This window comes from Octodon degus, unplaced genomic scaffold, assembly GCF_000260255.1.
Source record: "Octodon degus isolate 3935 unplaced genomic scaffold, OctDeg1.0 scaffold00412, whole genome shotgun sequence".
In the NCBI taxonomy this organism is placed as follows: Eukaryota; Metazoa; Chordata; class Mammalia; order Rodentia; family Octodontidae; genus Octodon; species Octodon degus.
In genome coordinates this window covers 488,673-513,843 of record NW_004524988.1, presented here as the reverse complement: position 1 = coordinate 513,843, position 25,171 = coordinate 488,673, and the positions used below count along the sequence as shown (strand labels likewise).

Sequence of the window (25,171 nt, the reverse complement as noted above, 5' to 3'; positions counted from 1 at the left end):
CAGAAAATCCTACTCGGCGGGCGGGGTGGGGGAGGCACTGCGGAGTGGTGGGGGCGGCCCAAGGGGCTGGGAGAGGGTCCGGCCCACGCTGCGCCCACCACAGGATTTCTTATTAGACCAATTATATGGTTTATTGTAAGTATATACAGTGACCAATAAAGCATATTACAAGTACTGAAAATAAAAAGGAAAATGCATCTTCAAATATATTGTATGGAATTGTTCACCACATAAACTGCTAGATTTGCATATTTTTCTACACAAAAACAATGGATACTCTCACATTTACATGTTACTTGTGTGTACTTGAGGTGATCACAATGTGTACAGAGATCTAGTTTACTAAATTTGTAAATACAACAAAGAATTAAATATGAGGGTGAGAAAACCTGTCATTACCCCCAAGATCACACAGATAAATGTGCATGTCCACCTGGATACATGACATATTGCAGCACATGGCCACTATACTGGAGGAAACACACATGCAGCAGCCTCCCTCATTTGAAATATGACAAACAGCAAGACCTGAGCTGCTGGGGCTGAGGGCAGGGTCTGCAGCACACGTCTGGTACAGCGGGTGAAGGAAATCCTCTGTGTCACCACTAGGTGGTGGGCACACAAATTTATACATTTGACAGAATTCATGACATTCACTTCAGCAAGTCCAAGGCCAGCTGGGCTGCATAATGCAACTGTTTTAAAATACAGGAAAAAAACCCCAACTACCAAATCAGTAATACATAAAAAGAACAATGATGTAGAGGCTTAATCTAAAAGTTTAAGGAAAACACCTGTTTCTCAAAATTTTTAACTTTAAGGGCCAGCCAAATAGCTCTGCAGACTAAAGCATCTGCATGCAAGCAGGCGCAGAGGCCAGGTTCGATCTTCAGGCCTGCTGTGCCAGCCCCGCCCCCGGTGCATGCTGAGACACTGATTGAGACTGGGTATGGTGGTACACACCTGTACTCCCAGCTCTTGGGAGACTTTAAACTGGAGAATCACTCTGAGTCCGATCTAGTAGTGAGACCCTGAACACTCTGTAAACCCTTCCCTAAAATACAGAAAAAAAGGGGGAACTACCCACTCGGGCCCCCCTCCTGTCCCTCTCTTGGACAGGAGCTTTCTTTCTCTCAATAAATATATTCTGCTCATAACCTCCAAAAAAATACAGAAAAAAAAATAACTTTGAAAACATACATAATAATTTTAAGAAAATAGTTGAAGCTAAGGATGGTAGTACACACTGTGGTCTCAGAACTCTGGGAGAATAAGGCAGGAGACCCACACATCCAAGCCCAACGAGAATCAGCAAATGGAATCATATGAAATTAGAAAGTTTCTGCACAGCAAAGTAAACAGAGTGAACAGTCAGCCTATAGAACAGGAAAATATTTTTGTCAGCTATTCCATGGGCAGAGCACTAATGTGAATATATAAAACAATGCAAACAAATTAGAGCTCTCAAAATAAAAGAACTCATCAAAAAAGTGGGAAATGAATAAACACTTCGTAGAAGTACAAATGGTCAATAAGTGCATGATAAAATGTTCATCATGTGTAGCCAGCAGAAAACTGCAAATTAAAACTACACTGAGATACCAACTTACCTCAGAAAGAATGCCCATCATCAAAAAATCTAATAACTAACAAATGCTGGTGAGAAGGTGGGGGGGGGGAAAGAACTCTTTTACATTGCTGGTAGGAATGCAAACTAGTACAACTACTATAGAAATCAGTGTGGAGATTCCTCAAAAAACTAGAAACAGAAATTCCATTTAGCCCAACTATCCCATTCCTAGGTATCTTCCCCAAAGAGTTAAAATTGTCATATTGTACAGGAATATATGTATACTCTTAAGCAGCATAATTTATATAATAGGTAGCTCTTGGAAAAAGGGTATATATCCATCAACAGATGAATGGATATGGAAGTTTTGTTATCTGTACACCATTAGAATCAAACCCATTCAGTAATATGTTTCTATAAAGAAAGATAAAACCTGAGACATTTGTAAGTAAACAGATACAATTTGAGAAGATAATGTTAAGTTACACTCAAGTATCAGATGATTCCTCTTGTATGAGAAACACAAAATATACGCAAATATACAAATAAAGAGGAAAGTAGAAGACATAAGTAGGAAGTAGGGAGATGTTCAAATAGTTCCCCAAATTACATAATGTGTTGTTTCAAAGATAATTTAATACATATGCTAATTCTTTTCATTTATACTACTAATCTATCTTGGATTGTTTAAAAGAAACTTACATTATCATCTGTGTATTTTTTTCCCATCTGTATCTTTTTAAAGAATTCTTTGGCTTATGTCTTGTATTCTGAGTAACTAATTTGAAGACAACAATGGTACTATTTTATGAATTTTTAAATTAAAAAACAAAAAAAGTTCAAGCCCAGTCTGAGCAACTTGGTAATTCAGTGAGACCCTGTCTCAAAATGAAAAAGAATAGGACTAATGCCCAATATTGGAAAAAAAATTGGTGGCTAGGGACACACCTCAGTTGTAGAGCACTTTTCTGGCATGTGTGATCCTTGGTTTGATTCCCAGTTTGACAAAATACATCTTTTTTCTACATGAAACTTCCAGGTGCCCTGAACACCTGGGCTGGAGACACCCAGCTGCCACAGGCTACCAGTGTGAAGCCTGGGGGCCCAGAGCAGGTGATGAGAATGGAGCCAGGACAGATGCACCCATGGTGAATTCACTGGAAGAAGCAGGAAGGCTAGAGACAGTGCAGTGTGATCTGGGGTGACCAGTGTCTCCCAGGAGGAACCAAGAGCAGGCTCTAGACCCTATGCTTAGAATTACAGCAGGAGGGACAGGTCCTTCATGCACTTGAAGAGTAATGAGGGGAGAGCAGTGAGTGTGACAGACAGATGTCCAGTATCCCCAAAACACAGACCTCAGAGGTGAAAAGTACCCAAATGTCACTGGGGAGGGCAGAGACAAAGGGGGGCATGCTCACATAGAGACACAGCAGCTGTGGGTTCAGAGCCTCTGGTCCCTCTGTCTCTGGTTTTCCCAGTGCTGATGACAAGGCCTGGGGTGGCTTGGCTGTGACTCATCTGGCAGGAACCCAGTAGTACCCTTTAGGGCTTTCCCAGGATACCCTGATCATTGTGTGAGCTTCAAGGGAGGGGTATCTTCCTCTGTGACAATTCTTGTCCAGTGATATTGAAACCTCGCATCTTTGACCAATAGAACCCTATTTTTTTGTTTTGTTATTTTCAGTGTTGGGAACTGAACACAGAGCCTGAGCTAGATCCCTTGTTCCTAGGAGATAATTTTTTTTTCACATATTTGGTACAAGGTCTCACTAAGCAGCTCAGACTCATAGTGATTCTCCTGTTTTTAGCCTACCCAGCACTGGAATTACAGGTGTGCACCACTACTCCTAGACTCAGTGGCTGCTCAGTATGCCCTGGGGGCAGGACCGGCGTGGCATGCAATTCTGGGGATCGAACCCCAGTCCCTGTGTTTGTCAAAGCAGGTGCTTAGTCTGCTGAGCTATCTCGTTGGATCTTGGGAGACACTTCTTGAGGTGAGACCAAGTCTTTAATCTTGGGTGTCTTCTCCCCACTATGCCAGCAGACGATACAGATATCTCCATGTCTAGGGCCAACAGATGAATTCACAGAAGACCCAGCTCTCCAAAGCCCCTCTGACAGGCTGCCTGACTGCACAGCACTGTCCAGTGGCCATAAGTGGCCCCTCAACAAGCACCTGTGCAGCAAGGTCAGAGCTGGAGACGAGAGGACATAGGCTCCTACTGGCTGCCTACAACTCGGGGCCTGCCAAGAAAGGAAAGTGGCCAGGTAGGCTTTTCAGATAAGGTTCAGAGGAGGCCTAGCATGGTGGAGCTAGACATGGCAGATGGGGTGGGCCTGGGAGCAACTGGTACCTAAGATGCAGGGAAAACAGAAGGAGCCAGAGCTGACCAGCAGCTGAGAGGAAAACCCAGAGAGCACAGGTCAGGAGTAGGTGCCTGCTAGGGTACACTAGGAGAGGAGAGGGCAGAGGGGCAGGGTGAGTGCTACTCCTGGGTAGTCTGATAGCAACTTTGTACCAGAAGCTCTGGTTTACCAAGGTCATGATCTGTTAGGTATACTGTGGTGCACAGACAGCCTGAGTATCTCATGGCCTCAAGCTTACCTCACTCATGGTGAGCTGCACAATGTGGTTATAGCTACCCTCACAGCTCACCAATCCCAGTGGGGGTGCCAACCATACTCATATGTGCACATCACAGCCACTGACCATGCCACCTAATCCTCATGACAGACACTAAAGCCTTCACTGTTCAAAACCAAGTGCTGGGCTCAAGATGTTATGAACATGTCCCACATGTGTGGGGGCCACCAACCAAGGCTTGATGGGCCTCAAACACCTTGCTCCACCATGAGATCAGTACAGCCTGGCCCCTAATGGCAGGAAGCACCTAGGCCAAGGACCAGAACAGCAACGGAAGAGGTCAGTCTGATAGAAAACTCAGAACAAAACATGAACTCTAGTGCAAAACACTAGAGAATGGGCTCAGGGGCCACACCATCTAGGCAAAGATCACTCTAGTGACTGGCGTGGTGTGGAGAATCCTGAGAAATGAGGTCACAGGTGGCCACCAGATGTCCACCTGGTATCTTGGAATGGTTTAAATATTTAAAAAGTGCTGGTATCAGCACCTCTCTAGAACAAGGCCAACTTGGGGGACCACCCTGGAGATGTTACAACACATCCTGTCTCTGCAGTGCAAGCTGTGGTCACTTGGGAAGAGACTATGCTCCAAAGTCCCATGGACCATTCCTGGGCAGAAAACATCATATGGCTCCAAGAGTAGTATGGTGGGTTAACTAACAGTCAACTTGTAACACTCACTTGAACTGAATCAGTGCGGTGCTTGGTGTTGAAGACTATTGCCAATAGTACAAAAAGAGAACTAGAAGCTGGATGTGGTAGTGCATGGCTATAATCCCAGCACTTGGGAGGCTGAGGCAATAGGATTACTCTAAGTTTGAAGCCAGCCTGGGCTACATATTGAGTTGAAGGCCTGTTTATATAGTGAGATCCTGTCTCAGAAAAACTAAACAAACAAAACAGAACTGGAGGGGAAGATGGTGCTATTGACTCTCCTGGAGAAGCTTGTCATGCTGGCTTTGCTGATATGAACTTGGCTATTCTCACTGTCCGAGGCACTCAGGTCCTCATTGTCATTGAGGATGGCTGTGGTTCTCTTCATGGGAGCTCTGGTCCTTACCTTCAGCATCACTTCTTGGCTCTAGTGCAGATCCCTCAGCCTGCTGGTGGCACAGATCCTTCATCTCACTGGCACAGACTTTCTGGCTTCCACCACTGACCTTTGGGCCTTCTCAGTGCAGATCCTTGATATATCAACTTGCCTGAGACATTGTCATGGACTCTAGGCCTCCAATTGGACTCATTATAGACTTACATGAGACACTGTCATGGGCTCTAGCCTTTAACTGGATTCATGGAGGATACTGCCATGGGCTCTAGGTCTTCAGCTGGATTCATTCAAGACATTGCCATGGGATCCTGGCCTTCAGCTTGCTTCTTTAGGTCTCTAGTGTGTGAACAGATTTCCTGCACTTGACTCTTTGATCGCTTTTTTCCTGCATTTGACTCTTTGATTGCTTTTTTTTGTGTGTGGTACCACAGATTGAACTCAGGACCTTAAGCTTACCAGGCAAGCACTTATTCTACTGAGCTATCTCCCCAGCCCTGCATTTGACTCTTTGGGTGAACACTAAAAATAATCCCTGTAAATTATGTGTCCTGTAGTAAATTGTTTCCCTTCCTAAACCCTGACTACAATAGGTAGCAGTGGCAGTTAATGTCTCAGACACTCAGGGGGAGGCAAGGGACCCTGGCAGACTGAGGATACGCCACCCTCCATGCCAGGCACCTATTACCTCTTGGTGTTATAGGCTGTGTCCTAAGGTGTTTCTTCCAGGAGAGCCACACAGCCTGGTGCACAGGTAAGGATTAACAGCACATTTAAGGTGTGAACTCACCAGAAGGTGTTGGTGCCACTGTCATCGTCATAGACCTCAGATTCCCTACTGCAGTGGCCTGTGTACCACAAGCCCCCAGCAGCCCTGCATTTGCCCCTCTGCATGGTAGATGGCTGTACCTGCTAACAAGTGATACAGAGGCGGGGTAAGGGTGTTGCGCACCCCCACCCAGGGGGGCCTCCACCTACATTTGTATATCATAGGGTATTTGTTTTGTATTTTTGTATTGTATATGGACTTGAATGTGACAGTTATCTTTGAAAGCATAGTCACAGACAATAGTAAAATGATACAGTGATTTCCTTCAAAATTCCTATGACGGAATTTGTAGGCAGCTTCAAACTATTTTATTGGTGGTAGTTACTTGCTGATCTCATTTAATAGATAGCATCTCCAGAAAAGCAACCTGTACATATGCTTAACAAGTTGTTCTCTTACATTAACGTTAAAGATTAAGCCAAGTAAAACTACTCACTTTGGTCCATTTCACTGTTTATTAAATTAATATCCCTCTTCTACATACTCTTCCTAAGGTCAAGATGAAGAGAGAAACAACTGATATAAGTATCTTTACTAATAAATGTCTTTAAAATAAATTTTGTCAAACTAAGTAACAAATCTCAACCACTTCCCTATTCCCACCACCAACCCTAATCCCTGGAAGCTACTTATAATAATGTTCTCCAACCTCTGTAATTTTATCTTTTTGAGATGATAAAAACAGAATACTGCAGTATGTCATAATTTGAGATTAGCTTTTTTTCAAGCCCAGAATGTTTCTGAGCTATGTCCAAGTTGCCGTGTGTTTGCAAACTTGTGTCCAAGTTTTTTTTATTGCTATGTAATATTTCATGATAGATATGCTGCTGTTACTTTAACCATTATGCACTAAAAAATATCTGTATCATTTCCAGTTTAAGATAAAAATATAATTTGTGAAATTGTACTATACTTTTAAATATGTAGAAAGACTATAAATAACTGGAAGAAAAGTTATTTCATATGCTAACATGGTAGAGTTAGCCTAGCAGCTATTAAAATCACTTTGAAAATTATAATCTAAAATGACTTGGCAAAGAACAATGGAACAATGGGTAATTAATCTAAAAATGTTGGTACACTAAAGCCATTTTAACTTAAAACATGTACGAGAGGTTTTTTGTTTGTTTTCTGTGAGGGTTTTTGTTGTTTGTGCATTTGAGTGTGTATCTGTATGCATGTTAGTATGTAAGTTCTCATTTTTCTGGGATAAATGCTCAAGAGTACAAATGTTAGAGTAAGTGCATAGTGGTTTTATGAGAAACTCTTAAATTTTCCTAGACTGGTTGTACCACTTTCCATTCTATCAGGGATACATGAATGATCCAGTTTCTCCAAAACCTTGCCAGAATCTATCTGTTCAGTAATTTTTAGCCTTAGGTATGCAGTGGTATTTCACCATGGTTTTAATTTGCAGCTTCCCTGATAGTTAATGGTATTGAACATTTCTTCATATGATTATTTGCCATCCATATATTCCCTTTGATTAATGAAATGTGTCTTCATGTTTTTTGCCAATTTTCTGATTGTACTTTTTCCCCTTTATTGCATTTTAAAGGCTGAATTCTGGGATTTTAAATATTATACATGTGAGTCTTTGGTATGCATTACAAATAGTTTTTTTTAAGATATTTATTATTTACACCACTGAAATAGTCCCGTAAGAACAATATACACCGTGTTTATTTGAAAGGATCAACTCCTTTCAAATATAAGAACTGTATAAAGCAATACTGTCAACACAAAACAGTGGTCACATTACATATCTGCAGGCTTAAGCATTGCAAATAATATATAATATTTTTAATCTTATGGCTAGATATTTTCACTGACACACAGCGTTAGCACTTATATAGCTGGAACAGAACAAAAACCATTTTGTTCATGCTTTTTAGGGTTGCACTGGTGATATTTTAAAATTTATTGCTTTTAATTCCATTTTAGTCTATTGCCTTTAGCTGCTTTTATGACAACAGTTTTAGGCAGGGGTGCTTCTGTTTAGCCGCTAAAAAGAAGTACACTCTGTTCCTCAGTATTAGTCCCCAGGCTTTTGCTTTCTATCTCTCATACTATGACACAGCTGTATCACAACTGACGTTTCTTGGTTTTACTAGAGAACACTGACGCACATAGACCAAACTAAGACATCTCAGAATTTAGAGATGAAACTATTGGAGCAGTTCTGTCTGTGCCGAAGGCATAAAAAGTTACTGATAATTTTAAGCATAACAAACCAAGTTCTTTACTCAAAAACTTGCTTGTTTTCTTAAAGGGAAAAACCCTAGTTCCAAGATGGATTTGGTTTTAGACTTAGGCAATTAATAATGTGAGACAAAAACATAAGACATAATATATCTAAAGTCACAAAACAACACATGAGTACTCATTTTTTCCACTTTTTCTTCCTGTTTTTGATGGAAAACATTTCAATAATCAATGCCAGAGAAAATACTTTTGAAGAGTAACAGTAGGGGGAAAAGAATTTTTTTAAAGCATATTGCTATGATCTTCAAAAAATATAAAATTAAATTTACAAAAACTGGAAGACCAAGAATAAGGAGTCTGGTATTTGCTTCAGTGTCCAGCACTATCATTATTTCTAGCATAAAAGCAAAAAGGTCATGGATCTCAAGTATCTTCAATAACGGCTGGGAGAACGTGTGCCTACTGTCCTTGCTTCTTTAAGAGAGATACCTTTCCCAGTATTTGTGATTTAGCTCCAAAAAGTCATCCAATTTTGCTATCTCTTTGAGGTACTGAGTTAATTTTAAAAGTTCTTTGTCTTTATCTCAATTTAGGTGTGCTTTCATAAAAGGCCTTATCTTTAGTCCATTCTGTGGGTTCATTAGGAAATTTCTTCCTATGTCATCAAACATAATGGTATTCTTCTTGCTGTAAAACTCGGAAAACTTTCCCCAAATAACACCAAGAGGCTTTACATCTATTAGTCCTCTCCTTGGGGTATGCACTGTTATCATAGCAGCACTGTCCAAAATGAAGGTAATCTTATAATTTGCATTGGTACTCACTCCCAGTTCTTTCATTTTAGCTTCAATCCACTTCATATTTGTCGCAGACCAAATAACAATGTCATAATCTTCATGTGCAGATGTTAGGAATTCATGAAGATACGGCCGCATTAATTCTACCCCAGTCTCTGCACAAGACCTATGGTCAAACAACGTATAATCAACATCTAGTACCAACAGCTTTTTTCCTTCTCTGGGAGGATTCAGTATTTCCACTTTGTACTCTTTGACTCTCCGAGAAATTTTCAACAGATTTTCTTCCCTGTTTTCCACTTCAACTACTTCATCTTCAATATCAAAGTCATTGACAACATCGTCATTGTCAGGGGGCGGATCCAAGACATCTTCCAAGCTCTCCTCACGAGTTCCCATCATGATTTTAGTATTTGGTTTCAGTTTGAGAGCTCCAAGCTTAACATCATTTTCTGCAGGTTTGCCTTTCACTTTGAGTCCCAGTAATTTCTGGCGTTCTGGCAGCACTCCAGTAAGGGTCTTGAGAAACTGTTTGAGATCAAGCACAGTATCATCCTCCGAAAGCGTGGTCACTGAATATTTCTGTCCACACCATTTTACAATGATTGGAAGAGCCATTTCTGAAGCATATGAAGTGGCAGCTTTCCTTCAGGAAAAGATTATCTGGAGCGTGGTGGAACCCGCTGCAGCGGACGCAGCCTCCGACTGCAGCGGAACCTCCGAGACCGGAAGTGGTGGGCCTACAAATAGTTTTTGACAATTTATAGCTTGTCTTTTCATCCTTTTAACAGAATATTTTGCAAAGCAAATTTATGAATTTTGATGAAGCCCAGTTTATAGGTTTTTCATCTTGAAGATTTTTTTATATTATTCCTAAGAACTCCAACAAGCTTTAGGATCTGGATATTTTTCTACTTTTACCACCTAGAAGAATGTTTTAGAAATTTTATTTAGGAGGATTCCATCATGGTGGATTAGAGGTAGAAGCATGCACAAGAATACTCAGAGGTTATACCCCAGGATCTGCAAATACTTACAAATAGGAGCAAACCAAAAACCTAGACACATGAAGGCAACTCAAAAGTTTCATATTCAGTATCAAGGATGCTGGAAGAAAAAAACAGGGCTGTTTCTCCCTGTCAGCATGGCTGATAGCTCAGCTCCAGTGAATTAACCATCATGGGAAAATCTCAAAACCCTTGAGGGAAGAAGCACACTGTGATTCCATCTCAGCTGAGCACTCACTGCCCTGTACCAATTTGTCTTATCTCTTTGCACATTGGGAGAAAGAGCACAGTGGCCAACATATTCACAGGAGTGCGAACCTTCAGATTAGAGATTAAGGAACACCCAAGCCAATAAATTAAACAAAGGCTGGATTGACTAACGACTGAGGAGCCCTTGGGACAGAAAAAAGGACTTGGTTCTGTATCTGCACCACAAAAAAGACACAGGGGATGGAGTAGCTGGGACCAGCATGATCTGGCAAAACAGAGAAAAGCAGTGCTAGAGGGCATACTCCTACCACCACCCCAACCACCACCAAGCTCTGTGCCCATGGAGTATCCTGCACACTGCCTTCCAAATGTCACAGAGCACAGTGCTGTTGCAGGATCCATTCCAGCGTTTGCTAAAATCTGCTCAGCTAAGAGCTCAGTGATCTCCCTTCCATTGGCCCTACTGAGGTCCAAGTACAAGGGCTATCTCCCACTGAGCTCTCATTGCCACTGAATTGCAGGCTGGATAGAAATAAGAAGCATGGACACGAAGCACGACAGGTGTCAAAAGAGTCTGTAGCTGGCTGTCATAGGAGGGGTGGGATCAGTGGCAGTTGCATATCATACTCTCCAGGAGCAGCATGGAAGGAAAAGGTATAAACAGCCACAGGGATGCCCAAGGACAGAAGTCAGGGGTTCTAAAAGTTCCCCAGCCAGAGATCATTAGAAAACCATGTGTTTGATCAGTCCCAGTCACCCTCCCACTCCATGCCAAAAACAATAGAAGGTGTCTGATTATAGCACAGAGCAAAACAACCTAGCTAGTTATGACCACAGGTGGGAAGCCTAAACCTAACAGAATTCTGCCTGCAGACAGAGAGGCAAGCTCAGCAGTCCTGGAAACGACTCTTTTGTGTCTTTTTTTTTGGTGCTGGGAATTGAACTCAAGAGCTCATACTTGCCAGGCAGGCACTGTGCCACTGAGTCATCTCCCTGGCCCTGCCCTTTGTGTGGTCTTATTCTTCTTTTTTCTTATCTTTTGCCTCTTTACACACACACACACACACACACACACACACACACACACACGTCTTATATAGGAATTTCTGGTAAACAAAGCATATAGAAACCCAAACAGGCACAACTAAAAAAAGAAAACCTCCCCATGCCACATCAAAACTCCAAAAATCAGCACAGAATGATAACATTAAAAGCAGTTTGAAAAAAAAAAGTAACCTATAAAGACAAGCCTATCAGAGCAACTGACTGTTCAGCACAAACCTTCAAGTCCAGAAGAAGTTGGAGTAAAGTCTTTCAAGTCCTAAAGGAAATAACTGTTAACCCAGACTTCTGTATTTTATAAAAGTTATCCTTCAATACTGATGGAGAAACAAAGACCTTACATTTAAAAGAAACCCTAAAGAAATTCATAGCCTAGAGACTATACTCATTAGTGAAATAAATCAGACCCACAAGTGTAACCATCATATTGTCTTACTAGTGTAAGAACCTGAAAGAGTCAATCTGAAGGGTACAATAGATACTGTGAAAGAGAAAGAATTGTAAAGAATCTTTCAAAGGGAAGGAACAACTGGGATGAGAAAAAGGACAACAGAAAGAGGGGAAAATATAATTATGTATATATACAAGATAGCTTGGATAATTTTACTGAATGATTTTTGCTGTCTATTGAAAGGGGAAACAATACTTAAAATTTTCTCTCCCTTTTAATTTTCTGTAACCTCTTTGACCAGTTTTGCATGCTTGTATCTGGTAATCTAAACAACCAATTCGAAGACAACAATATGCAATATAACAACCATTGTTGAATTCCTATTATTTTGTTTAGTGAAATTCGGTATTGCTTATATTTTTTTGCTGCTTTTTATTCTCTTTAAAAATATATGAGCATTAATACCAGCATTGCAGAAAATACTTAAGGGAATTTGAGACAGAGACATCAAGACCACCAGCACCAAACCACCTAAGTATACATCTGACTAGGAATGCAGTTAAGCAAAATGAAAAGCTAAAGGAATCAACACTGGAAAAATAATGCAGTGGCAGGATTCTCTTTTATCTTTGAATTATTCTCAATGTGAATGGTCTTAACTCCTCAATCAAAAGACATCCACTGGATTGAAAATTAAAATTTAACCATGTTGTCTGCAAAAGGCACACCTCATCCATAAAGAAACACAAAACTGAAAGTCAAAGGATGAGAAATGATACTCAGTGCAACTGGAGCCCAAAAGTGAGGAGTCGCTGTTCTATTCTCAAAGTGGACTTCAAGCTAATATTCAGAAGAGACAAGGAAGGCCACTATATTTTGGTAAAAGGAAGAACTCAACAGGAAATGCATCAAATGTTGACATACCTGAATTTATAAAACAAAAACAACTGAACATAAAAGGGTAGATAGACATCAATATAAATCACAGTGAAGGTCTTCAGTACTCTATTCTCACAAATAGGCCAGCCAGACAAAAGATCAACAAACATCAGACTTAAATCATACCACTTAATCAATAGACTCTACAGATTATATACAGAGTGTTTCATCCAACAAGAACTGAATATACATTCTTTTGAGCAGCATGCACTAACTTTTGCCAAAATAGCACATATCTTAGGTCATAAAATATGCTCAAATAAATATAAAGGGATGGAAATGATCTCTTGCAGACTATAGGATCACAGCACAACGAAACTAAAACTAATCTTCTGCAAAAGAGCACCAGAAATTACAAATGGAGATTAAATGATGCGCTCTTAAAGAAACAATAGGTCACAGAAGAAACAATAAAGGTTGCTAGAATCAACTGACGATATAAGCCCAACATTCTCAAACCTATGGGGCAAAAAGAAAGCAGTTATAAGAGGATAAGCTAGAGTAGTGAATGCTCATATTAAAGAAAAACAGAACAGGGGCCGGGGAGATGGCTCAGTAGAATAAGTGCTTCCCTGGCAAGCGCAAGGGCCTGAGTTCAATCCCCGGTTCCACCAAAAAACAAAAACAAACAAACGAACATCCAGAATGATCCCAAATAAATAACCTAATGATACATCCCAAAGCCCTGGAAAGACATTAACAATCCAAATCTGAAACTACTAGAAGGAAAACAATTATACAGATCATGGTGAAAATTGATGAAATTCAGGCTAAAAAACCAAAACAAAGGATTTTAAAAATAAGTTTGTTCTTTGAAAGGATAAAAAGACTACTAAACCTTTGGAAAAAATCATTAAAAGAAACCCCTATCAGTATAATTAGAAATAAAAACAGCAAAATCATAACATACACTAATGAAATCACAGAATTCTAAGTAACTACTTCAAAAACGTATTTCAATAAACTGTAGAATCTAGAATAAATGAACTTCAAGACATGAATTTCCAAAATTGACCCAAGAAGACATAAAAAGTATGAATAAAATAAAAATAATAAATAAAATAAAAAGCAATAGAATAGAGAATATAATGAAAACACTATAAACTTAGAAAAGCCCACGACCCAAAGAATTTACTACAGAATTTTAGTAGAACTTCAGGGAAGACCTAACCCCAATACTCCTCAAATTCTTTCAGGAAAATGAAAGGAAACAAACATTTCTAAACTCATTCCTGGAACTAGCGTTACCTGGATACAAAAAGTGGAAAAGACTCAGTATAAAGAGAAAACTGCAAGCCAATTTCCTTAATGAACACAGATACAAAAATCCTCAAAAAGTTACCTGCAAACAAAATGCAACTGCTTAATGCAAAGATCATGTATCATGACCAAGTTGGCCTAAGCCCAAGGATGCAAGGATTGTTTAACATAAAAAATCAGTAACTGTAATATATCACATAAACAGAAGCAAAAGTAAAAATATGACTACCTCAACAGTAGAAAAAATCTTTAACAAAATAAAACATCTATTCATAATTTTTATAAAAATGAAAAAAGTTACAGAAAGACTATATCTCAAACTGGTAAAATCAGTTCTTAACAAAACCACAGCCAACATCACATTAAATGGAGAAAAGTTGAAAGCACTGCCTCTAAAACCAGGAATAAGACAAGGATGTACATTCTCACCACTGATGCTCAATATGGTACTTGAAACTCTGGCCAAAGCAACTGGAAAAGAGAAATAAATAAATGGGATACAAATAGAAAAAGGAATAAAATTATCTTTACTCACAGATGATATGATCTTTTGCACAGAAGACCCAAACAACACCATAAGACTCTCAAAACTAATACACAAGCTTATCACAGTGGCTGTATACCAAATCAACATACAAATATCAGTAGCATTCCTATACACAAAATGTTCCCACTGAGAAAGAAATCAGGCAAACAATTGCATTCATGGTAGCTTTGAAGAAAAAAATTAACTATCTAAGAATTAACCTAACCAAGGAAGTGAAAGACCTCTATAATGAAAACTATTGTACTCTGAAAAAAAAGACCAAAGAGGAATTGAAAATTAGATATTGTTTGTCTAATTAAAAATTAGACAGAAACAATACTGTCAAAATGGCCATACTACCAAAGATGATAGAGATAAATCTGTATTTCCATGAACATTTCTCATAGAACTAGAAAAAACCCACTCCCAAATGTATATGGAATCAGAAGAAATCTAAGATTTAAAAAAAAAAAACAACCTGAGCAACAATAGTAAAGCAGAGGGATACCACAATCGCAGATTTCAAGTTATAGCATAATGTTGCAGACAGAAATACAGCTATGGCACAAAAACCACTCTCAGATACCTTCAATCAGCTGACTTTTGACAAAGCGCCCAAGAACATATCCTGAGGAAAATATATCCTTTTAAATGAAGAGTGCTGGGAAAACTATCTGCATGCAGAAGAGTGTGTTATATAGGTCTTGCTTTATCTCTTGGTCTTAACCATCCAGCAAAAAAGTACAAACACAGGGCATAAAAAGTAAAGCCATATTTATATGCTGAGCTGTAAAAGGCTCCAGTCAACAACTTCTGACATTGCCAGTTCTGCGGATAACCCACTACTATCATGGACTGCTGGACTATATTGGACTATTTTGCTGAATTCATGTATCTACAATATTTGAATGGCAATGGAATATCCATCTCTGACAAAACTAAACAAAAAAGGGGATGCAAATAAAGGACCATTTGGTAGTGAAAAAAATATATGTATATACAAAATAGGAAAAAAAAAAGGATACACAGCTACTTTCTTTTAGCTAAATGACAAGAAAGATTTGTACTAATAGTGTTTAGACAAGATATTGTGTCTGAGGGCTGGCCAAATAGCTCGGCAGATTAAAGTGCCTGCAAGCAGGTGCAGGGGTCGGGGTTCAATTCCCAGGCCTGCCATGCTGGCCCCAACCCCGGGGCATGCAAGGTGGCAACTGAGACTAGATGTGGTGGCATGTGCCTGTAATCTCAGCTCTTGGGAGGCTGTAAATAGGCAGATAACTTGAATCTGATATAGTAGTGAGACTCTTCAAACCCTTCTCTAAAAACACAAGGAAGGAAGGAAGGAAGGAAGGAAGGAAGGAAGGAAGGAAGGAAGGAAGGAAAGAAAAGATGTCATGTGTGCATCTTGTACTATGAATAATTACTATGAAGACAACAATATGCAGTGTTGGGCTGGCCAAATAGCTCAGTGGATTAAAGCACAGGCAAGCAGGTGCAGGGGCCAGGGGTTTAATGCCCTGGTATGCTGTGCCAGCCCTTCCCCAAGGGCACACTGGGACTGGGCATGATGGCATGCACCTGTAATCCCAGTTCTGGGGAGGCTGTAAATAGGTGTATCACTATGAGTCCTATCTGGTAGTGAGACCCTGAGCACCCTGTAGACCCTTCCCTAAAATACAAAAAAAAATGCAATGTATTAATTACTGTAACTGTCCTACTAACCTGTTTTGAAACTCTCATTGCTATTTCTTTCTCAATAAAATTAATTCAAAAATAAAAAATGAAAAAAATACAGTGATACATGCATATCCATGTTTCTAGCAACACAACTTACAATATCTGAAACTTGGAAATGAACTATATCATTACTTGGACAAAGAAGGTTAAACATCACATGGTTTTTCTTAAAGTGAACCCAAGATATAATGTGAAAAGCAAAGTAAAAGACTGATGATAACAGATAGGGAAAGTACTTTGTGGAGATGCAAAAAAGGTCCTAAGAATGGGGGCAACACGAGGCAGGGAGAGGAAGAAGTGAAAATGAGTAATAATGAGTCATGTATATGTACCAGTTCCCCCCAGATGAATGTTTATTATGTATGGCAAATACATACTAATAAAAAATGGGAAAGACATGGTACTCTCATGATAAAACATTATCTTAGATTAAAACATCACTGCATATTGTAAAACTAATAATATACAAATCACAATTTAACAGCTTTGGAAGAAGAAATACTAAAACAAATCATAGCATGCAATACAAATTTCTTTGTAACTAAACAATAGGCTAATCACATGAAACAATGAGTCCTTCTTGAAAGCTCTGCATTGAAAATATACCCTGAGATTCAAACATAAAGCATGTTTCCTCAAAATTAACACTTCAGAATTTTTAAAACCTTCTTCCATACTTTTTGGACTAAAGCCAACTTGATTTTATTTTCCTTACATTTGCACTCAAGTTAAGATATTTTGAAAGTTTATGACATTTCTAGTTTTCATTTTATGAAACAAAGATCATCTAAAAACTGTTGGTAAAATGGTATCTTTTTTCTGTATTAAGGGTCTACAGGGTCTCAATATGTAGATTGGACTTGTAGTGATTCTCCTGTTTTCAGTCTCCCAACCACCGGGATTACAGGTGTGCGCCACCATGCCCAGGCTCAATCGCTGTCTCAGTGCACCTCAAGGGCAGGGCTGGCACGGGGATCGAACCGGCCACTGCACTCTGCCTAGGCAGGTACTTTAGTCCACAAAATAGTATCTTCTAATTCCATGACCACACACATACTTGTAAATTCACAATAAGAATACACATCATCTGAGACTCATGTACAGATCATAATGTTCTATCATGTAAGCTTTTTTATAATAATACAATACCTGCATAAGTATGTAAATTTATCTACTTTACTAACAAAATTGTTTTCACTTAATTTTGTTCATTGGGTTATCATTATAGTGATTTTTTTCCTCCACAAACATCTGGCATATCTCCAATTACTACCTTGTGATATATCATTAGAAATGGAATTACTAATCAAAGGAATAAGAATTATATTAAGGCTCCTATTCAATAACACCAAAATACTTTCAAGAAAGGGTTTTATGATTAGTAACAAGGCAGAGGAGTTCCCGTGGTACTCTAAATGAACAATGGCTTTAAAATTACCTTTTCCAGCTTGAAAGACAAAATATATTTAGTTGACTTAAACCATATTTCCTTTATTATTAATGAAGGGGAATCCTTTTTGTATTTATTAGTCATTTACCCTCCTATTGTGGATGTTCTTTGTATATTAAGGATGTTAACATCACATATATTACATCTGTAGGAGTAGAATATATTTTAAATTGGTAACATCTCTTAGTTTATCAATTCTTGATCTAGATTAAAATGTGCACTATTAATTTTCTTTTCCATTTTTTAAAAAATGCTAGGCATGTCCTTTGCTATCCAAAAGTAAAATAAATACTTCTTTTTCTGCAAAGCAATTCATAAATGTGTAGGGTTTAAAAAATATCTACACTTTCTCAGTAGTTTCTCAGCATTTTGTCCCTAAAAGAAAGGGACATGGGTATTCTTCTCCTGAGTCCCTCACCCATGCCATGTGAAGAAAGATCTACAGACATCACTTACAGAAATTAAGGAGGCCTATAAGAGAGAAGAGAGACATTTAAAATTTTGTGTATTCAAGCATTTTCTGATGCTTGACTGAGGTTTGACTTGTTCCTAAATGCTTTTTTACAATGATTAAATTGGTATGGCTTATTTTCACTATTTATTTAATACTAATGAGTAACATTCAAACTCTGGTTAAAAAAATCATCCATGTCACTATTACTCATCTTTGCAGATGAATGGTGAAGATTTGAAGCTTAAAGCTTCCTCAATGATGTTCACATGTATATTCTCACCACCAAGGCCTTGGAGTGTGATTTATAACTTCTGAATCTGGTCTGCAACTCATATAATCCACAATATGACCTACATGTCCTATGAAACTTTCACCCTCATGTAGGATAGTATCTAAGACTAGAACATAATTATTCTGACACTTACTGTACTCTAGGAATTTCTGTGGCAGAGAACCAATCTTTTGTCTATCTCAAGTCTTGAACATCTTAGTCAGGAGTCACTATGTCTTTCCAATTTGTCTTTTTTCAAAGTCACAGTCATGAAGAGCTACGCTTAGAATATTTTGCCATATTCTGTGTGATCCAAATTCTTCCTTAAATCCCTGATTTTGACTCAATTTCTAGTCCTCAGGCTTTTCTCATCTGACCAAAACAAACAAACAAAAACTGTCAAGGTTACAACTGTCCCATTATCTGATCCTTGGAAGTAGACAAGGTCATACTAGTGCAAAAGTAAAGAATCACCTAACAAGACACCACCACTGGGTTTGCCCAACAACTAGACACACTAAAATACGACACATTGATGCTTTCAAGATACTGGATATCAGGCAATGAAAAACATTTAACCCTTGAAAGATAAGAAAAAATAACCAGGTGAGCCCTGATCCTTGAGAAGTTGTAATTCATGGAGTAATGAAGTAGAATCTAGTCCACAATGAAGTAGAATGAGTGAGGTGCCAAAGATGAGACACTAAAAGATCAAGGTTGCTACAGTACTCAGAAGGCCAAAACAGAGCTACACAGGGAGACCTCTGGAGATCTTTGAAGGATTTCCATTAAGTATTAAGCAGAGTACTGATCAGTGACTTCACAGGAGGGAATTACAAGAGGCTGAGGAAAGAATCACCGGGGGCACTGAGAAAACAAGTTCAAAAGAATTAGAGGAAACAAATTCCAGAAACTCAAACAGGCATGAGGACTCTGCCTGTTCCCATCAGCTGAAGACCTCATAGTTCTATGGCATGGAGTGTTCAGATGGGCCTTGCCTCAGTAGTCAGGGCTAATAAACTTTAGGCAAAACTACGCTGTGTTCCTCTGTAACAAAGCTTACCAAATAGCTCAGTGAATTAAAGTGCCTGCTTAGGCAGATGCAGGGGCAGGGAATTCCATCCCCCAGCCTGCTGTGCCAACCCCATCTCCAGGGTGCACTGAGAGGGCAACTGAGATTGGGCATGGTGGTGCACAGCTGTAATCCCAGCACTTAGGTGGCTGTAAACAGGAGGATCACTATGAGTCTGATCTATGCAGTGAGACCCTGCACACCCTGTCCTAAATACAAATAAAATAAAATAAAATAAAATAAAAGCTTAAAAGCAAGACCTGAAAAGATCTAATGGCTTCCAAGTAAGTGCATTTCACCTCAAAGCTGAGGAAGATTTGTGCAAGAATATCTAGCACCAAAAGGCAAACTATCAAAAGATAAAATTCACAATGTCTGCCACCCAATAAAAAATAACCAGAAATGTGTAGCGGTAGAACAACATGAACCATTGTAAGAAGAAAACTTAATCAATACAAACTGTACAGAAACTTAGATAGATGTAAAATTTAACAGATAAGTACTTTAAAATTATAACTGTGTTCCAGGTCTCCAAAAACCTAGGGGAAAAAAATCATATTAAGTAGATATGATATATTTATAAGTTCAAATCATATGTCTAGGAGATAAAAAGAATAATATTTTAAGACAAAAATACACTGGATGGGGCTGGAGAGATAGCTCAGAGGTATAAGTACCTACTTGGCAAGCACAAGGACTCGATTTTAATCCTCAGACCCACATGCCATGCTCAGGTGCACCTTCTTGGCCCCGGATGCAGGCGACCACGTGCAGCCCTGGAACCAGGCATAGTGGCACACACCTGTAATCCCAGTACTTGAGAGGTTGAGCCAGGAGGATTTCTGTGAGTTCAAGACCAGCCTGGGGGCTACAAAAGTGAGCACAAGGCCAGCCCAAACTGCACAGTGAGACTCTGTCTCAAAAAAGAAAATATACCAGCTGAAATTAACTGCTAAAAATTAGTAAACTTGAAGGTGTAACAATAGAAATATTTTAAGTGAAGTAAAATAGAATTTATAAACAAACAGCAAACATGTCTTTGTTCATGCTGTTTCTTTTTCCAGGAATACCCTTTTAGCGACCCCCCATTCACTCTTAAACCACTCAGTTCTGAATATGCCTTTCTTTCATCTCCATCATCATTTCCTCCTTCTTTTATCTCTCTGACTAGGTCAATTCCTCTTTATTTTTTTATTATTGGACACAGCGTCTCACCAAGTTGCCCAGAGCAGAATTGAAGTCTAGGGTTCAAGCAAATGTCCTGACTCAGCCTCCTGAGTAACCACGACTACATACCTGCCTCACCATGTACTTACCCTCCACACAGTCACGTGATTATTCAATCCCTACACTGTGGCAAGGATTCACTACCATATCTTTAGCCCATGTCACACTATAAAACACCCTCTAATGCCAGCTTGAACTATACAGCAAGACCTTGTCTCAAAAAACAAAAAATCCTCCAAAACTCCTTTCACATATTCTCATGCCATTTCCACTTCATACAGACTCACATCAAATATCCATATCTGCTTTGCTCTCGTACAAACACTTCTTTATTCCTTAGTGTCTCAGTTACTTTATACTCGTTGCTGGGACAAAATACCCAACACCCAAAATTAAGGAAGGAAAGGTTTATTAGGCTTACAGTTTGTGGAGGTTTCAGTCTATACTCAGCTGGCTCCTAAGCAGAGTGGCACATGGCAGACAGCAGCAACCATGGCAGCAACAAACAGCAGAAGCACAAAGGGAAGGGCACCAGCTGCAGCTTCTAGCAAGCTTCTCTCTCTTCCTTGTAAACAAGCTACCCTGGGTGTAGAACTCACACAATGTCCATGACCTCTTCTTGCACAGGATGAGGATGTTTACAAACTAAGAATCCTGGCTCCCTGGGGAATCACTTGACTAAACTTATAAACTTCTCAAGTTGACACAATGTGTCAAGCACTACACTCCACCCCTTGTGAATATGGTAACGAGACATTTCCTTAATCCAGTTTCCAGGTACATAGATATGCTTATTAACATTTTACCAATTGAACATTGTATTACATTAGAACCATGACATTTTGCCCCCCACTGCCCAAAGACTCATGCACATCTCTTTGTGTAAAGGCATTTTAGTCCATCTCTAAAATTTGCCAAAGTCCTAACAGATTCAGCATTGCTGAAAAGTCCAAGTCCCAAGTCTCCTCCACATCTAAGGCAAACTCTTAGCTGTGAGCCCCTGTCCAAATGAAAAGTTAAAGACTCCCAACATTCAAAGGCACAAGATAAACATTACCATTCCAAAAGGTATACACAGCACGATACAAACAATTGGAACCAACACAAGTCCAAAATCCAGAAGGGCAGACATTAAGTCTTATAGTTCCATGTGGAACATCCGAAGCAGTCTGTAAGGAGCTGTGAGCTCCAAAAGCCTTACATGGCTCCACCCCTACAGCACTTCTGCTGGTAGCTCCCATGTCTTTTCTCTGGGGCTGGCTTTGCTCTCTCCTTGCAGCTGTCCTTAAGACAATCCACGTTCCTGTTTTGTTTTGTTTTTTTTAACTTTTGAAGTTTCCATTGAATAGGCTTCTCACACACAGCTTTACACACTGCCTTCTCAGGGGCACACTGCCTGGCCTCCCAGGCCTTCTTCTGAAATTGACATGGAAGCCTTAACCTCAGAACTCCTGTATTCTTCATGCACCTAAAACCAACGCCACGTGGATGATGCCAAGGGCTGGAGAAGTAATCAGGCTTTCTCCGCTCTTGGCTGCAGGAGTTGAGTGCCTGGGTTGTTGAGCACTCTGACCCTGATTCCGAACAACAAATTCTCTATGCCAGCGCCATTCTGAAATCTGGTGTGGCCACTGCTTCCATTCTGAAACATGAGGCTCTGTAGCTTTCTCCTTAAAGCAAAGTCCCTCACCCTTGCTATTCTGAAGCTGCAAAGAGCAAGAATCTGCCACCTTCTGTGATGCCCTCAGGACATCTTTTCTACTCTCCTGTTCCTTCTCTTGTCTCAGCTCTATCTTTGCATTCCACCGCTTTATTGGAGCTTCCTTTCTGGCCAAACTCACAACATTTTAAATTATCCAGCTGGGCTCTGCTCTTCATTCTCAACATATATCCGAGAAGGATTTTTTTTGACCATCTCACGCTGCCTTAAGGGTGGGTCTGGCGAGGTTGTGGAGCTGGGGATTGAACCGCAGACCCCTGCACCTGACTGATTCTGCCCAAGCAGGTGCTTTAAACAACTGAGCTAACATGCAAGGCCTCTCAACATATATCTGACTAAAAGCCTCCAAAAACAGTCATACTACTGCCTCAATGTTCAACTGCTTTGACATATCTTTTGCCAGATTAATCAGTCCTCCATGTTTAAACTCAGTCTCAGGCAAAGTCTCTGGACACAAGCAAAATGCAGACAGTTTCTACCAAGCCAAATCACAAACCATCTGTAGTCCAACAACCAATGCAGTCCTTCTTCCCAGCAGAAACCTCCCCAGCCTGGTCTCTACAGGCCAGCTATCAGTCTTCTGAGCTCTGACCAGAATCTCCCATACTGAGCAGCCGAAGCTGTTCCAGTGCTTCACTTTGGCGACATCTCCAAGCCTTTCCTATCTCTTCCCATAAGCCATTCCTAAAGGCTTGTAATCCACATGGTCAGGGTTAGCCACAGCAATGACCCTATTCCTCTGGTACCAAATTCTGTCTCAGTTGTTTTTTACTAGTTGCTGGGACAAAATACCCAACATCCAAAGTTAAGGAAGGAAAGGTTTATTAGGCTTACAGTTTGTGGAGGTTTCAGTCTGTACTTGGCTGGCTCCTGAGCAGAGTGGCATATGGCAGAGAGCAGCATTCATAGCCGCAGCAAACAGCAGAAGAGACAAGGGAAGGGCACCAGCTGCAGCTTGTAGCAAGCTTCTCTCTCCTCCTTAAACTATAAACAAGCTACCCCGCAGTGGGGGTGTACAAGTCACAATGTCCATGACCTCTTGCATAGGATGAGGATGTTTATAAACTAAGAATCCTGGCTCCCTGCTGAGTCACTTAAACTTCTAAACTTCTCAAGTTGACACAATGCATCAACCGCTACACTTACTGACACTCAAAATCTCTACTCATTTCACACCCTGCATTTCATTCAACACTACTCAGACACGCATCAATTCCACACTCCAAATTATATAATTTTTGTTCAATGTGATCACACATGTTTGCTGTACCCATCTGTATGCACACTCTCACTTCCTCTGGTATTACACACTTATCCGCACTAACCTGCCATCTCCCATCAAGTCCTTGTCCTCTACCACATTACCTTCCTCATTTCACTCATTCCCTACATCTTCCCATTGCTCAAAATGCCCCATGCACTTTCACATGAAGTTCCCAGTACTCAAATATCATTGTGTCCTTTCCCCACTAAGATCACTCTGTCCTCATTCTCCCATAACCTTATGCACAAAGGCTTATATACCATTTCCACAGTACTGTACACACTGTGATAGCCACCACTACCACAAATGTTCTTTCACTGTCACTGTCACATTGTTTCTGTCTTCATTACTCCAGTGACTTAATACCATTTTCAGTTACTCACATTGCCTGTTATCACATTGCCCACACTACTTCACTGTCACACAATATTCCCTCATCTCTCCATCAAACACATGGCCTAGATTCAACCAGAACTTTATACCTGTGATGTCCATGCCATGCAATCTCACCCTCATTTCTCTCTTTTTTTTCCCTCATCTTTCTCCTCTCTCCTGTGTCATCTGTCTCTTACACATACACACCACACATACACCCCCCCCACAGTTTTCCTATTGTTTAGGCCTTATATAAAGCCAGATATAATTGATCAATTTTTCCTTTGTAGACTCATTTCAGAATTCTGGCAGGTGTCACGTAGAGGAATATATGCTCAAAAGGTACAGTGCTAACCTTTCCCACTTAGTAAATAGTGATGAAGGGATCCCTTTTGGTACAGTAACATTTGAGAAGCACTTCTTCATGTTTTGTTACACCATTTGGATGAAGTTCTAAAATATGTCACTGATAGGTCATTAGTGTGATACACTACAACTGAACTATTTTTTTTTGTGGAACCAGGGATTGAACTCAGGCCCTTGCACTTGCCAGGAAAGCACTTATTCCACTGAGCCATCTCACTGGCCCCTAACTGAACTATTTGTACTACATGAGTCTTCCTAAAATATTCTGATACCTCTATCATTACAGGAAAATTATGATAGTTTGGTTTTTTTTTTGAGAACAGCTGTAATTTTATTACATGTTAATTTGCATCTTATCTTCTGGGCAGGTCCGGCAGCATGGCAAAAAACAAAACAAAAACAACCCTTCGAATTTCATAGCATAGTAATTATGTATTGTAGAGGAACCATCCAAAGGTGAAAGTTCAATGAACACAACCATCGCTTTGGAGTGGAAACAGACACAATGCTGGGGATGGGTGTCCTTCCTGAGCCAGGGCCAACCCAGTCCCCTTATGAAACTCTCTTCAAGTCACCCACTCACAATGCACTACTTCTTGTAAGATTCTGATCTTATCTCTTCCTAGGAATCTGATTCTGAAGTTTTGGGGCAGGGCCTGTGGACATCTGTACCTTAACAAGCCCCCAGGAACTCAGAGCAGGAAAGATTCCAGGTAGCAGCCCATCAGGGACTGACTTGGTTTCTGT

General features: G+C 39.9%; 1 protein-coding gene and 1 pseudogene across 1 annotated transcript in view; both read right to left on the bottom strand.

Annotated features, from left to right (window-relative positions):
• Maged1 (MAGE family member D1) overlaps positions 1-25,171 on the bottom strand; it is a 106,102-nt gene that overhangs the window by 19,623 nt on the left and 61,308 nt on the right. The window lies entirely within an intron of this gene.
• On the bottom strand, positions 8,773-9,711 carry LOC101587041 (annotated as a pseudogene).